Here is a 15,992-nt window from a genome sequence, read left to right on the forward strand (position 1 = left end):
TGGCTGAGGCGGGACCCACAAGACGCAGTTCAACTCGCAAACTTTGTTTTACTTACATTCTAAAAAAAACTTTTAAAACGGTTAAGTAGTTGTTGTCTTAACAGACCAAACAAATTAAACCACACACAGAACTACACATTACTTTTTTCGCAATGGTCACATTTTTATATCAATCTAAAAATCCAACTAATTATTATCCACTTTACTCCTACTTGTCGAACTAGGTATTTAAGTACAATAATCTACTGTACTTACCCTATTTTTAAGAAGTATATTTCTAAAGCTCTTAAGCTTTAGCAATTTTAAAGATTTTAAGCGCAAATTAACCGATAGAATCACTTGACGTTTAATAACAAAACGCGTTCAAATTTTACGTTGCCGCCTCATGAATAAATCATAAGAAGTAAGCGGGGTTCTGCGCCTTTATAATTCTACATAATACATTAAAACAACGTACAGATTGCTTCCTACTCGTTATATGAACTTAATGGGTATTAGCGAGAATACCGTCATGCCTTATTTATTACTATGCCTTTGTAGTACACACGTCACCTTCTTGGTAGATTTCATATATCTCGCGGTGACAGGTGAACGACGTGATTGTATAGGAAAAAAAACCCCGACACAAAAAAACGCCGCCAAAAAAGACAACTAAAAAGTAAAAAATAATTATGCACTACCTAGTTGTTGCCCGCGACTTCATCTGCGAAGAATTCGTTTATCCCTATCCCGCGGGGACTATGCTAATTTCCCGCAAAATTAGAAGTTAATTTAGTATAAGTACCTAGTAATATTTTTTTATCTAAGCGTCGTCGGTGTCGGGGGACCGCTAAGGTTAACAGGAAACTAAAGACATATGTTGTATTTTTTAAAGTATTTTTAGTTGTCTTTTTTGGCGGCGTTTTTTTGTGTCGGGGGTTTTTTAAATTTTTAATTTAAGTTTTTTTATATCATGATTTAAACTTTGGTATATTTTTTTTTAAAGTGTATTAGTGTGTTGGATATCCTGGCTGCAGCATCAGCTCATCGTGTTGCCACCATTGCATTGTATGTAGAATCAAATACTGATCAAAAGGAATCAAACACGACATAATATCTGCTCTTATTTCTTCAAGAGTATACTGGTGTGATGGATATCCTGGCTACAGCATCGTCGTGTTGCCACCACTGCATTGTATGTAGAATCAATTACTGATCAAAATGATTCCAAACACGATATATGTGCTATTATTTTTATAGAGTGTACTAGTGTGCAGGATATCCTGGCTGCAGCATCAGCTCATCCTGTTGCCAACATTGCATTGTATTTAGAATCAAATACTGATCGAAACGAATCCAAACACGATATATCTGCTATGGTTTTATCAAGAGTGTACCTACTAGTGTTCTGATTATCCTGGCTGCTGCATCAGGCCGAGAATTCCATAATCTTGCATAGTTATATAGCATACATGGGTGTATAAAATTTTAGGTCCCAAATATGTTTGAAAGTAAAGTAAATACCCATTATGCGTCTAAGATTCCTACCGCAGCGAACAAAAGAGCTGATGATCTTGAAACGGCTGAACCGATTTTGATAAACATGTCTAAGAACCATTGCTGGAAAACCTGCTTTCAAATAAAAAAAACCGCATCCAAATCGGTCCACCCGTTTAAGAGTTACGGTGCCACAGACAGACATACAGACACACATAGAGGTCAAACTTATAACACCCCTCTTTTTGCGTCGGGGGTTAAAAAAAACGTGTGCTCGAAGCAGAGTCTCAATACTCTCAATCAAATAAAGCGAGGTAATTGTTTTCACAGTGGTTCTCCATCTAAAAATTAATAGAAGTAGCAATAAAAACCAGGGCAGTTTTTTCCAAGAGATTACACTTACTTATTGTTGTTGTTAAGCCATATACATTATATAAAAAAAAATGAATTAAATCATTTATAATGTTTAAATCATAGATAATATATAATATAGAAAAAAAAGTAAACTGATTAGAACCTGAACAGACTCTTAAAACTTTCCTTCTTTTATAGGTTTAAATTTGACTATCACGGTAGTTCAACCATGTCATCGACATATACAGCAAATCCTTTATAAGTCCACGTATGGTAATGATTAAATTCACGGCAGCTGAAGGTGTAGTAATCCTAAGTAATGGCGACCATCCGTCTTCGCCTGCGAAGTCACCACTCGCCTATCGCTCACCGTCGGTGAAAACTTGCTCCTGCAGCCTTTGAAATTTTAGGAATAGAAGATTGGATTGTTTTTGATGGCTGACTTGTAGAAAACAAATGACGCAAAAAAGTCGTTTAAAATGTTTTTGCTGATAATTGCATTTTTAATACAAGCTTTTGACTGTACGAGTACTTGCTTTATCATCCAAACAGAAATGGGTGAACTCTGACTTGCATGAAGACAACTTAGATGCAAACACTGCGAATTAAACAAAAGCTAATAATAAAAACATAATAATATATATTTGCCGTAGGTTCGATGAAAGATGAGGCAAAAAGTTCTTGGTGTGGAGACCACGAAAGGGGTTCAGGAATGTGGGGAGGCAGTTAGCAAGATGGACAGACAATTTGGTGCGTGCGGCTGGGAAGGACTGGATGTGGAAAACTTAGGACCGCACAGAATGGTCTAAATTGGAAGAGACTTTTACTCAGCGTTGGGTAGATCAAGGTTGAAGAAGTACAAACCGAGGCTCGTACAAATTTGTAGCCAGTTATCTATGAATTATGAATATAATATATAGTAGCTCACTCCTAAGTAAGTAAAATGTACGCAGTGCGTGGTCATTTTACTTTATTAACTATTTACATACACAAACATAAAAAATATGCCTTTTCAGTCTTCCCTTATTAGATGTGCTGTAAGTGCCAGCTTGATATCAAATTCCAATTTTCTGGGACCACTGAAAGTGTCATAATGTATGTTTTGATTCCCCGGCACTTTCTATGGAAACGCTTGATAGCACGCGTTCCTGCGGTAAAAGGTCTTGATAGAAGGACGGAACTACAAAGTGGTCCTGTAAGGATTCTGTCTTTGTCAACAGAGGTACGAAAGTTTAAACCTAAGAACAGCCAGCGTAAAAAAAAAACCTGGCGTTCAAATCACGCAGCAGTTATTGTTTAATTTAACGCAAAGATACGGTGATGGCACACTTAATCGGTACTCCAAAGAAGTTATCATCAGCATCATTATATCAGCCGTATGACGTTCACTATCGGACATCAGGCCTCCCATATCTCCAGAGAACTAGGTACAATCAAAAATTATTTTAAGTTGCCAGTCTAAAAAACAGATTCAGAAATAATAGCATAGAGATAGAGTGAATTTTACACGGAGAGAATGCTCGTCTAGTGGTCTCGATCATTTCGCATGCAGGATTTAATAAAATATGTAGTTTCAGACTTGGTTCTTTAGTTAACTAAAAAGGCAAATGCAATCAAATGCAAATAAAAGCCAGCCAAGTCGACTGAAGACAGTCGCTGAGCTGCCATTAGTTGATGGTGCCGGTTTACTATCTAAACCTATTTATTTTAACTGTTAAATACTGTCACATAAAGCTCTGTTTTAAAAGATGAGCAGAATTTGAAGTAAATACTTACATAGTATTAAAAGTTTGAGTTCTTTATGTTGTCTAGTGTATAGACTACGGGGAGTTACGAATTATTCCGGAATATTTCAGCAAGATATTGAGTTAACATTTATGAACTTCACTGTAAATATTTTTTATTTGAATTTTTTGATGATATTTAACATTTGTAAAGACTATATTAACGAGAATGTAAGTGCTTTTATGATATTCCAAATTAACTTTAAGTATTTTGATACGCGTGTTTTGTGTTGTAGTACACCCCTACTTCTTAACATCTACTTTTTAAGTTGTTTTTTTTTTACTAACACGATATGGATTCTTGGAGTCTGAAATAAATGATTTTTATTATTTTTTAATTTTATTAAGTATTATAAGTACAAATTGATGTAACACAAGAAAATAAATTCATTTTTTACCCAACTGCCCTCAAGGTTATGTTTTACCCGACTGCCCGAAGGAGGGTTATGTTTTTCGAGAGTAGGAACTAAAAAAGAAAAAAGTCTAAAAATACTTAGTTTAGAAATTTGTTAAGTAGCTGAAGTTCAATAGTCGAAACATGTGCTTCAGTACTTAATGTTAAGTACTGAGAATTTCTGAGCCGATTATGATTATGAATGGGTCCAACTGTTGCACTTTGAGTTACCTTAACAAAGTTCTAACCGACTGTACTTATTTTTTACCCGACTGCCCGAAGGAGGGTTATTTTCCTTTTTAGTTTTTATTTAAAGTTTTTTTTCCGTTGGATTATTTAAACTAATTGCAACGATTCATTTTATTTTTAATTTTTCAAATATTTCATCCATAATATATAGCTTCGAATTTTCCAGTCTTTATTATTTTAAATCTCACACGTTTAAAGCCAAACATTCTGAATGGCTATAAATCGCCAATTCCATCTGCGAGACGGGCCTTTTAAATAAGTATATCGAGTGTTTCAGTGCAGCGATACAGCGGGTTGTTTACAGTGGGGGAGCCGCCCCCCACTGGGGAGAAGGGGTCAAGATGGCGGCGTAGTCAAGGCAACGCTGCAGCTCGCTTCCTTAATCGACCGGGAGGCTGCGTCCGACCGAAAAGCTTATGTACTGTATTGCACTTGTGAAACGACTTTTGTGTTTTATTATGCTCATGTTTAATACATGGTATAAACTGCGGGTTTGCTTACTTTGTACCGCCAGACAATGTTTTGTTTGTATAGTTATGAAATGCTGATTGGACTGAAAATTATACAACTTTTGTAAATAAGTAGTACACTTAAAACTTATCTTATAGACAAAATACCTATCCATACTCTCTGCAAGAGTTCGTGGAATAGTGAATAGGTAGGTACTCAACGATCCACATTAATATTGAATGGTAAATACTTAATATAATAAATACAAGATGTGTGAATGGTTTATTTATTTTAATTATAATGAACTATATTTATTGATTATTTATAAATTTATTTATAAATGTTCCAAAAAAAAATATGTGATACGCCTGTAAGTAAGTTAATACCTCGGGTATCATACATGTAGACGCTAGAACACTGGCAGATCTGCTACCATGGTTGCAATAAAACCAATTAATAAAACAATTCATTAATTAATTTATTCATTGCAACCAAAGCATTTTCAAGATTCTAGCCAGTACACATAATAAACTAATGGGTGCAATAGATATTGACATTTTTATATACATACTTGTTTGCCACAGCTATTAAATAAATATGAAAAATGCTAGTTACTCTGCTTGTTGTGAGTCTGCTGAGAGAGATGTCTAATTTTACTACGTAGGTAGGTATTGTCTTACATCTTATATAGGTGGGTGTACATAATTTTCAAATAAAATAGGACCTTTAAAAACGCTTTCACGGCTAATTAGGTGCATTCGACATATTTTCTACGGGATGTAGACCGTACTTACCTTTTATGAGCTTACGATACTTAAACGCAGCTTTCGCTTTCCGCCTTCCAAATTCATTGCAGCGTAATCAATCAAAAACATCAAACTAAATCGATTTTATGCACAAATCAATGAAACTAAAACCCTGAGCGCAGTCAACAAAAGAGCAACGCTCAAGTGTTTAGTCTCGCGATCAGTTAGGCCAGCCGTAATCCACTGGTCTGCAGCGGGCAATAAAAAAGAGTTATAGTTGGGAAGAAAAGGAAAGTCTTGCCGTTAGTTGAGGATCAAGGGCTCAGAGCTTGGTGGGCGATAATCATAATTTTTACTTACAACCGGAGTACGGCATTAGCCGGCCGCTCGCGACAAATCTTCCCTAACTGCGACCAACTTTGCGACTCGAACCAATGCCGCCGTATATTTTGCGGACAGCTTTCCACGGGCAACGGATATTGTGGTAGATTTTAAACGTACTGCACTTAATTGAAGTGGCTTTGGCGTACCTTGCGGTATTGTCGGGGGTTTCATTGGTTTAGTTACAGTTAGAAGTAAAGCTACGAATTAAAGAGTTTCCAGCAGTGACTGCCATATATCAGTACTTTGCAATAAACTGAATTCAATGTAAAAGTCACAATATCTTTATTCAATTTAGGCTAACAAGCACAAAAAACTCAACCAGATATATTTAAATACCAATTTTTTAAACAAATTTACAATATTATTAAATGATATCTATACATCACAAATATTTAACACAACTTCATTTTTAACACAGTAGATTCGCTATTTGAAGTAAGGGATCGCAAATTTTTGGAACATCATCGTAGTTTAAAATAAGTTTTGTAGTCTTTTATAAATATTAATGTTAAAAGATACTAGCGGTTCGGAATACTTATCTATACTATTACGGTTATTAATCTTTCATAATTAACTATTGGGTTGTATAAGTCACTAAAAAATATCACACTCGAATTACTTAGTACTTACCAGTGGCGGGGAATAAAAAAATTCGTTAGGCAACTTGGAGAGTGAGAGAAGCGTGAGTTAGGTTCGGATGTCTTCGGATACTCCTCGCTGTTACTTAGAACACAAAACCTATACACACTCACATCATGTAAAATTAGGCAACCCGGTAGGAATCGTGTTATTACGACGCCATGCGACATGCACTGGCAAATCGCAAAATGGATTGAAATATATCTCTATCTAAATTGATTTGAATGATATTCAGTCTAACGACCAGTAAGCTTGGTCAACATCCATATAAATTGGTTCATAATCATTTTACGTTCCCGGATTGCAGTAGTTTCCCGGACTACATATTTTACAAATAATTCCTATTAAGGAACTAAAACCTTGGTTTTAATTATCTCAGATCTGAATTAATAGAAGTGCATCCGTAATAGTAACTATTAAGTAGTTATGAAACCAAAATAATGTCATTATATCCAGGAGCAAATAATTAAAATATAGACTGAACGACATGATTTCAGCAACTTTTAAAAATAATTTCGTCTTTAAGATTTTCTGTTTTTCATACAATTATCAATGTACAGTCGAACCATTTGATTACTGACGACCAGATTTCCTAGTGGTTAGAGAACCTGACTACGAAGCTTGAGGTCCCGGGTTCGATTCACGTGTCGGGGCAGATATTTGTATGAAAAATACGAATGTTTGGTCTTGGGTGTTTAATATGTATTTAAGTATGTATCTATCTATATAATTATATTTATCCGTTGCTTAGTACCCATAACTCAAGCTTTGCTAAGCTTACTTTGGGACTAGGTCAATTGGTGTGAATTGTCCCGTGTTATTTATTTATATTTATTTATTTATTTACTGACCCACCGCCAACTCACCGCAGAACGTTCTCACAGTAAGTGTCATAATGAATTCCCTTGTCAAGCAATCAGATGTCATCCCAGCCTATATGCGTCCCACTGCTGGGCACAGGCCTCCTCTCAGAACAAGAGGGCTTGGGCCATAGTTCCCACGCGGGCCCAGTGCGGATTGGGAACTTCACACGCACCATTGAATCACTTCGCAGGGTTGTGCAGGTTTCCTCACGATGTTTTCCTTCACCGCAAAGCTCGTGGTAAATTTCAAATGCAATTCCGCACATGAATTTCGAAAACCTCAGAGGTGCGAGCCGGGGTGTGAACCCACGACCCTCTTCTTGAGAGGCGACAGGTCAAACCACCAGGCCACCACGGCTTATCAGATGGCACTATGACTTTTTCTAAGAAAAGGTTCCATGGTCTCTAAGAAGAGACCAATTAACGTCGCCTGTCGCGTTACAAACATTAAAACTGTTGCTTTACATTGCTTCTAAATAAACTTTACTGCGTAATGGAAAATAATATTAAAATAAAGCCGTGGTCGTGGTCGCCTAGTGGTTTGACCTAGATGGCCTCTCAAGCAAAGGATCGCGGTTTCAAACCCCGGCTCGCACCTCTGAGTTTTTGGAAATTCATGTGCGAAATTACATTTGAAATTTAACACGAGCTTTACGGTGAAGGAAAACATCTTGAGGAATCCTGCACAAACCCGCGAAGCAATTCAATGGTGTGTGTGAAGTTTCCAATCCGCACTGGGCCCGCGTGGGAACTACGGCCCAAGCCCGCTCATTGGAGGCCTGTGCCCAGCTGTGGGACGTATATAGGCTAGGATGACATCTGATTGCTTGACAAGGGAATTCATAATGACACTTACTGTGAGAACGTTCTGCGGTGAGTTGGCGGTGGGTCAGTAAATAAATAAATAAATATAAATAAATAACACGGGGCAATGATGATGATGAGGATGAATTAATTTTTAAAAGATGCTGAACTACTTAGGTATAATGTCTTATTCAGTCTATGTTTTAATTATTTGCTGCTGTTGAAGGGACCACCCGATACTTATGTATATTATCTTACTTATTTTTTTTATATAAGAGGGGGAAAACGAGCAGACGGGTCAACTGATGGCGAGCGATCACCGTCGACCATGGACACCCGCAACACGAGGGGAATCACAGGTGCGTTGCCGACCCTTTTAGGAATTGGTAGGCTCGTAGTATTGGTAGGTTATTAACCTAAGAGTGTTTTTTTAAATAAACACACACACACACACACACACAATGACAGAGAGAGAGAGAGAGAGAGAGAGAGAGAGAGAGAGAGAGAGAGAGACATGTCAAGATCCGTACGTTACGTACCTAATGCTAAAATAATGAAGTATACGAAAAAGAAAATAATAATACATACAGAAAATGGTCAGTCTACGTCACATTTCTAGCACCATATTAAGCCTCAGACAGGTCGCATTACTCGCAATGCTGGTAACACACATAAAGGTCGTTGCAGACCGTCCGCAGTCGCGTCACGCGTGTAAAGGAACGGCCACACGAGTGGACAGTGTGTTTAGGGTAGTTGTTATTCTCACGTTTCTCGAATAGAGAGGAATTTCGGGTAAGAACTAACCCTTGTAAAAAGTTAGCATTTATTTTTATACTTATTCGCTACGTATTAGGCCCAGGTTTGTCCTAATAAAAGACTTACTTTACTTTTAGATTAAGATTGCTTTGGAATGTTTTAAGGTTTTCGATCTCAGAAAAAGGGCATCCTTATTATACCGTTCCGATGTCTGTTTGTGCGTGCGTCTGTCAAAACTACTTTCTAAGCAAAATCAGGAAAAAAATAAGTTTCTAATTATACTTTTATCCGAATGCTGTATGGGTATCCAGTTTCTTTAATAGCATCATTTGTAAGGCGTTCATTTTAAGGCGATCTGTTGGAGCCATGAAATCAATTTTTATTTTACAGAGCAATTAGAGCAATTTATAACTTGAAGACGCCTTGCCGAATTCTTCTCAACATCCAGAGCTTTTTGCGAAGCGTTGATAGATTTTTTAAGTGCTAGAATTTAATTAAGATATTTGACTTTGACTTCAGGGTAGGTACTTTTTGTCGACACAATTTGGAATTTGACAGCCTTACAACACAACCCAAGTACCAGGTACCTAAAATTTTCGCTGACGGGGAAAATAACTTTGTTTACCGAAGTAGTAGTACTTTGTAGTTAACTATATTATAACTCAAAGCAGACGTAGAGCTACATAGAGTTAGCCTCACGATTGGTATAGTAGAGTTATCTCATCTTACGAATTGTTAAAAAATATTTGTACCTACTCTTCTCTTTCAAGGTAAGACGGCTGCATTTTGGGTCGCACAATCAGCTGCATTATTATCTGCCACAGCGGAGCATGTTAAAATATCTGACACATATCGGCTGTACAAATAGAGTCCTTTCAGATATTAATGCACGATTTATTGTGACAAATGTTAGTGCTGGTGACTGTATTATCTAAATAGTTGGCCTCGCGGTTGGTAAGTACCTAAAGTAGAGTTGTCTCATCTGACGGTTTTTTTACAAAATATATGTACTTACTTACCTTTCACTTAACATGTAAACTAAAATTTATTTCACAAATCTTCCAATTCAGCGGGCAGTTTGAGTCGTACAATCACCTGCATTAATATCGCGCCACAGCGGAACGTGCAAAAATATCTAAGACGTCCTACCGGTCCTAGAAATAGAGTCGTATCAGATATTTATGCACGCTTGTTGTGTCAGATGTTGGTGCTAGTGACTGTACCAACATATTTCACCGTTACACAAGCGCAAGGATCTTCCTTTTCTCAATTCCATTCCTTATTCTAAGACGGAACACCGTTACGAAACAAATTGATATCTCCACGTTTCCCAAGACACAATTAGGTTTACCACGGGCGTAATAAAATTAAGGAGAGTCGAGCGCGTAAGTCGATGTCTTCGGACGGCGCTCCGTAAAACAAATCCCGGCTGGCGCGGAGAAACCCAGGCCAAGTTGCTAGATGAATAAGTTTTTTGTTAAAAATAATAATTTATATTTGAATACACCTTTTTTACTCGTCCTATTATTATCATCATCATCGTATGAGCTGTAGGAGGTCTACTGTTAAACAAACGCCTCCTCTATAGACCCCCAGTTGCTTCGGTTGAACGCGGCCTGCATGCGCCGTGAACCCGCGGCTTTAACCAGAGGCAGAGACCTTTCTGACACTCGCGATCATAATCAAATGACAGTTTTCGCATACAAAAACTATTTCGCATAATAGAAATAAGTACTCAAACATGATCTGAGTTTTTCAAATTACTATTTTTTCGGTTTAATTAAATATTTGCTGCAGGTCCTGCTAGCAAAACACAATGGAATAGGGTAAATATTGAGCGTTTTTGCTGCGTTTTTTGTCATTAATATTTCGACAAGCATTATTAAAAGAGATGATGCTCAGGGTTAAATTTTATAAAAAATAATAAGTACTCAATTTAGCGTGATTACAATTCTTGCAACTCGTCCTTCCGGTGTGCTAATAAACGTGGTATGGTGACGTACGTTATATTTATACGTTTATAAATTTCATACGAAATTTCACGTGAGACGTTTTATTTCGTTTTTATTTTATTTATTTTTTCCCATGACGTCACGACCAAATATTTTCTTTCTTTCTTTAACTGACTGGTTAAAACGCTGGAATCGTACCAGTAAATTTACGGAACTTGACTGCTGCACTGCCGTGCTCGCCCGACCCGGGGTCTGCCCTCCACTCTCTAAATCTATTTTATTTGAGCTAGCGATTGGGTGCGGGTCTGCTCTGGTGATCCCCGAACAAACGTAAAGGTAAGAGGTAATATCATACGTGAAAGTAAATTTCTAAAAACTATATTCTTCTGGTAAACTTATTGACCGACTTATCTATGTAAAAATGTTTTCCATGCTACCACAAAAAACTTAGGCAATTGTTGAACATTTAGTCAACACACGTTTAAGTTTTTGTGGTGGACAACCGTTAGAGTGAAGTACTGAACACAAGTTACCTACAGGTCTGGGTGAATTGCAATTTTTTTTTACATAAGTAGTTAACCCTCATTTGGCAGTGTATGCATCAATAATATCTAGACTATCTTTTTTTTTTAATGTAGAATTTTTCGTTCTCTAAGGTAACGACGAGGTTTGAATCATGAACTTTTTTTAATTTTGTCAAATTTAAGCTAAAAAAACTTAACTGATTCCTTTGTGTTACGAAAGTTACCCATAACTTTCGTACCATAAAGGAATCAGTTAAATTGTTCTACTATGTACAAATTTTTTGCAATTCACCCATTTAGTGAAGAATGTTTTTCCATCGTATTTTGTCGGATAACTTCGTATTTATGTTGCTGTCTCAACTAGCTTTAGTAAACTTCAGTAAGCTAGTTGAGAAAGCAAGAAAAATACGAAGTTTTCCCACAAAATACGATGACAAAACATTATTCAATACATCTGTACCTATACTTACCAAACCAGCTATGTCGAACTCAACGTGATGACCATGTGATGACCGCAAAGCATAGTCTCAAAGAAGACAAAAGACTGAAAATACCAATACTAATAAATAAATACAATACTAATACTAATAATACTAATAAATAATATAATATATATATGAGCCCGTTTCGCGATTTCGCAAATACTGTCGTTAATATTTATTTTATAGTTGTTTTATTTTGTGTACTTACTTATAATATGTAATTTGCGAATTAGCGAATAAACGTTTCTATTTCTATTTCTATTTTTTTTTTCTAAAATATACGTCCCACTGCTGGGAACAGGCCACCTCTCAGAATGAGAGGGCTTGGGCCGTAGTTAGATAACGAACTACACACACCATTACAGGTTTAAGCTGGTTTCCTACTGATGTGTCACCATAAAGCAACTTTAACCCACAATCCTTTGCTTGAGAGGCCATAGATCAGTCCATTCCAGTCCATCTAGGGACCCTTTGAGGACAGTTTTAAATAAAAAAAAATACCGGCTAAGCGCGCGTCGGGTCAAGCGAAGGATATGGTTCCGTATTAGATAAATAATAAATAGGTATGTGGCAAATAGTTCTGATCGGCTTTTAGGTACCTAGGTAGGTACTAGACATGGGTAATCTCAACTCCGCGAAGTGTTCTGACTCACTAGATCCAGCTCCGGTGTCGGTACCGAATCCGCTTATTGAATCCGACTCCTTTATTGACTCCGGTTCTTTCGAGCGATTATTAATTTATCTATGGCCGATCCGCTCCGGCTCGGTTCGGTCGGTCGGTGTCGGTACGGTACTGCGGTGCCCCACCCGCTGACTGAACTGAAGTACAGATTCGTGAGAGAGAAAGATTTGTTCGTTAGTCCAAGTCCGAGTACCGAACCGAACCGACCAACCAAACATAGATAATAAGATCCAAGTCCAAGATCCGATCCGCAGGGCTACTACGACCGAACCGACCAACCAAACATAGATAATAAGATCCAAGTCCAAGATCCGATCCGCAGGGCTACTACGAAACTCCAAAATCGAAGTTTGTGTCGTGCGGTCCCTCTGACACTTATACTATTTAATACGAGAGCGAGAGGGACGGTACGATACGAACTTCGAGTTTCGTAGTAGCCCTGCCGATCCGATCCGAGCCGAGCGAGAGCGAAAGCAGGCGGACGGAGCGAGTCAGTGTGAGTGAGCGTGACGGCGATCACGAGCGAGGCGAGCCGCTCGATCCAGTCGGAGTTAGTAACTCCGGAGTCAATAAGATTTGAAAGGAGTCATTAAGGGATTCGGATCCGCTTGAGGATCTGACTCTTTTGAATCTTCAGATCCGGATTTACCCACCTCTAGTAGGTACTCGTTAACAAGTAAAGGTTATGAGCAGTGATCATTTTCCTTTTAAATTAATAACATAATATACCTACTACTATCGCGATTATTTTCAGATTCTTCAAGTCAACGGTTCACGGGTTACGGTCAGGCGCCGTCCGAAGGGGGGGGGAGGCACAGGGGACTGCCCCCCCCCCCAAATCGTACACGTCAAATTGAAAAAAAAATCAAAATAAAAAAAGTTTTTTGCCCCTAACCGCGATGTATTATTATAGTGACCCACTCCAAACTTTCAGGCTGCGACCACGCCTGGTTACGGTTTAGCTTATAAATGGGGATAATAGCTTCTAATAAAAAAATTGCACTTTAAAGTCTAATAGGTAGTTTGCAAATGGATCCCTAAATTGAAAAATAATTTAAGCAAATCTATAACGTTTTTGTTAAAAGAATTGTCCGACGGTATCCCAACCTATGCCTACACGAGATACATCGCGGGCGGACAGACATGGCGAAACTATAAGGGTTCTTTGTAGGATTATGGTTTCTAAAAATAAGTATCAGACCGCGAAACCGTCCTTAGGGGGCGGCCCACGTCTCCCACGCCTTACGCCACCTCTTTTCTTTAGCTTTCCATTAACTTTTCAAATTGGTAACATTGCAAAACGTCAAATGAGATTCTAGAATATGTATACCTACCTACTCTAGAGACTCGAGAAAAGGATTTCATTGGAAATTAGTAAGTTCCTAATTTAATTGAAATTCTATGTCCCTAAGTATTCTAGGTAATAAGAATTAGAAGGAATATTACTACCTGAAATTTCGAGAAGGTTTAATAAACGAATTTCAGCTTTAGATACACTTAACTACTGTGCAAGTGGAATATAAAGGTATTTACTGATCTAAAAGATCTTAATGGTAAAGAAATAAATTGTTATTTTATTAACTACCGTTAATTTGCACACTAATGTAATGAGAATAATTTAATCAAAACAAGTGGCTAATTTATAAAAATAAGCCTATAACTGCCACCTAGCGACGAGTAGCGAAACTAATTGGTGACAGTTTGTAGTTATACTGAAAATTTTGGAACAGATAGCGCTGGCAACGCCTCATTCGGGTGACACTATTTCCCGGTTCGTACAATACCGACATGGTAATACCGGCCTGATATTTCGTGTACACGCCTATAGAATCTCTTGTAAGTTTGACACCAAGCCCTGCCACTACGAAACTCGAAACTCGAAGTTCGTATCGTACCGTCCCTCTCGCTCTCGTATTAATTAGTATAAGTGTCAGAGAGACTGCACGACACGAACTTCGTTCGAGTTTCGTAGTAGCCCTGCAGCTTGTATGAGCGTGTACACGAAATATCAGGTCGGTATTTCCATGTCGGTATTATCTGTGCCGGTAAATAGTGTCACCCCCTCATTCTTATATTCCATGAAATATCGCCAATGATACCTGTAATGAGGGCTATCACGTATGAATTCGCCGCTAGAGGCGCTAGTGTAGCGTGAGGACTCCGAAATGTAAAATCTCATAGTTTTGGGTGAGCTACGTGGGTTTATTCATAATTAGAATTATTTTGTGAATATTTTGCATGCTGAAATTAATTATGGCAATTATGCGTTACGGGGCAATGAATGTCTGTGTTTTGAGACAGTTTTGTCTTACGGAAACTTTTGTCCTCCCTTTTTTTCCGAACAAAACGGCAGGGCTACTACGAAACCCGAAACTCGATTTTCGTGTCGTGCGGTCCCTCTGACACTTAAAACTATTTAATACGAGAGCGCGAGGGACGGTACGATACGAACTTCGAGTTTCGAGTTTCGGAGTAGGCCACTGTGGTTGCTCGATATTTTATGGTACCGTTTTAAGGTGTATTGAATATGATTTTAATATAAACTTTGTTTTCACGCCTGTAATAACAGACTTTGAAAGCCACACTTAAAAACCTCACGCAACAGTGGCGCCGTCTGGAAAGACAAAAAACGATAGCCCTCATTATAATAATCCTGCTCTTATTTGATTTCTTTTAATGAGGGGTATCGTTTTTTGTCTTTCTAGATGGCGCCACTGTTGCGTGAGGTTTTTAAGTGTGACTTTCAAAGTCTGTTATTACAGGAGTGAAAACAAAGTTGATTAAAATCATTATTTAATACACCTTAAAACCGTACCATAAAAATATCGAGCAACCACAGTGTTGCGTAGTCCCGTTTTGTTCGGAAAAAAAGTGAGGACAAAGGTTTCCGAAACATAAAACTGTCTCAAAACACAGACATTCATTGCCCCGTAACGCATAATTGCCATTATAAATTTCAGGTAATGCAAAATATTCCCAAAATTATTCTAATTATAAATAAACCCGCGTAGCTCACCCAAAAACTATGAGATTTAACATTTCAGAGACCTCACGCTACACTAGCGCCTCTAGTGGCGAATTCATACGCGATAGCCCTCATTAACGAATTACGTAATTATCAAGAATCTTTACCAAATGAGAGTCATATGAACGTAAAACGGGACGTTTTTTAATAAATGTTGCCTTATTAAAATAATTTCCCTTGTATTTATTTACCTATATTTTAACAAGTTTTAATAAATAGAAAATTTATTTATCACATAATATTTTTGACAAAAAGACTTCATTATACTTTATGTCGATTCATGCAGTGATTTAATTTAATCTTATTTATGTTTCCCCAATGTATTGTTAATTCTGTGGCAACACTTTCATTTGGTAAACAAAGTAAACAAACGTTTCGTTTTACTTCACTTACGTATGAACATATCGACGTTTCCTCGGCTTCTCGAC

Source organism: Choristoneura fumiferana, chromosome 10 (assembly GCF_025370935.1).
Source record: "Choristoneura fumiferana chromosome 10, NRCan_CFum_1, whole genome shotgun sequence".
NCBI lineage: Eukaryota > Metazoa > Arthropoda > Insecta > Lepidoptera > Tortricidae > Choristoneura > Choristoneura fumiferana.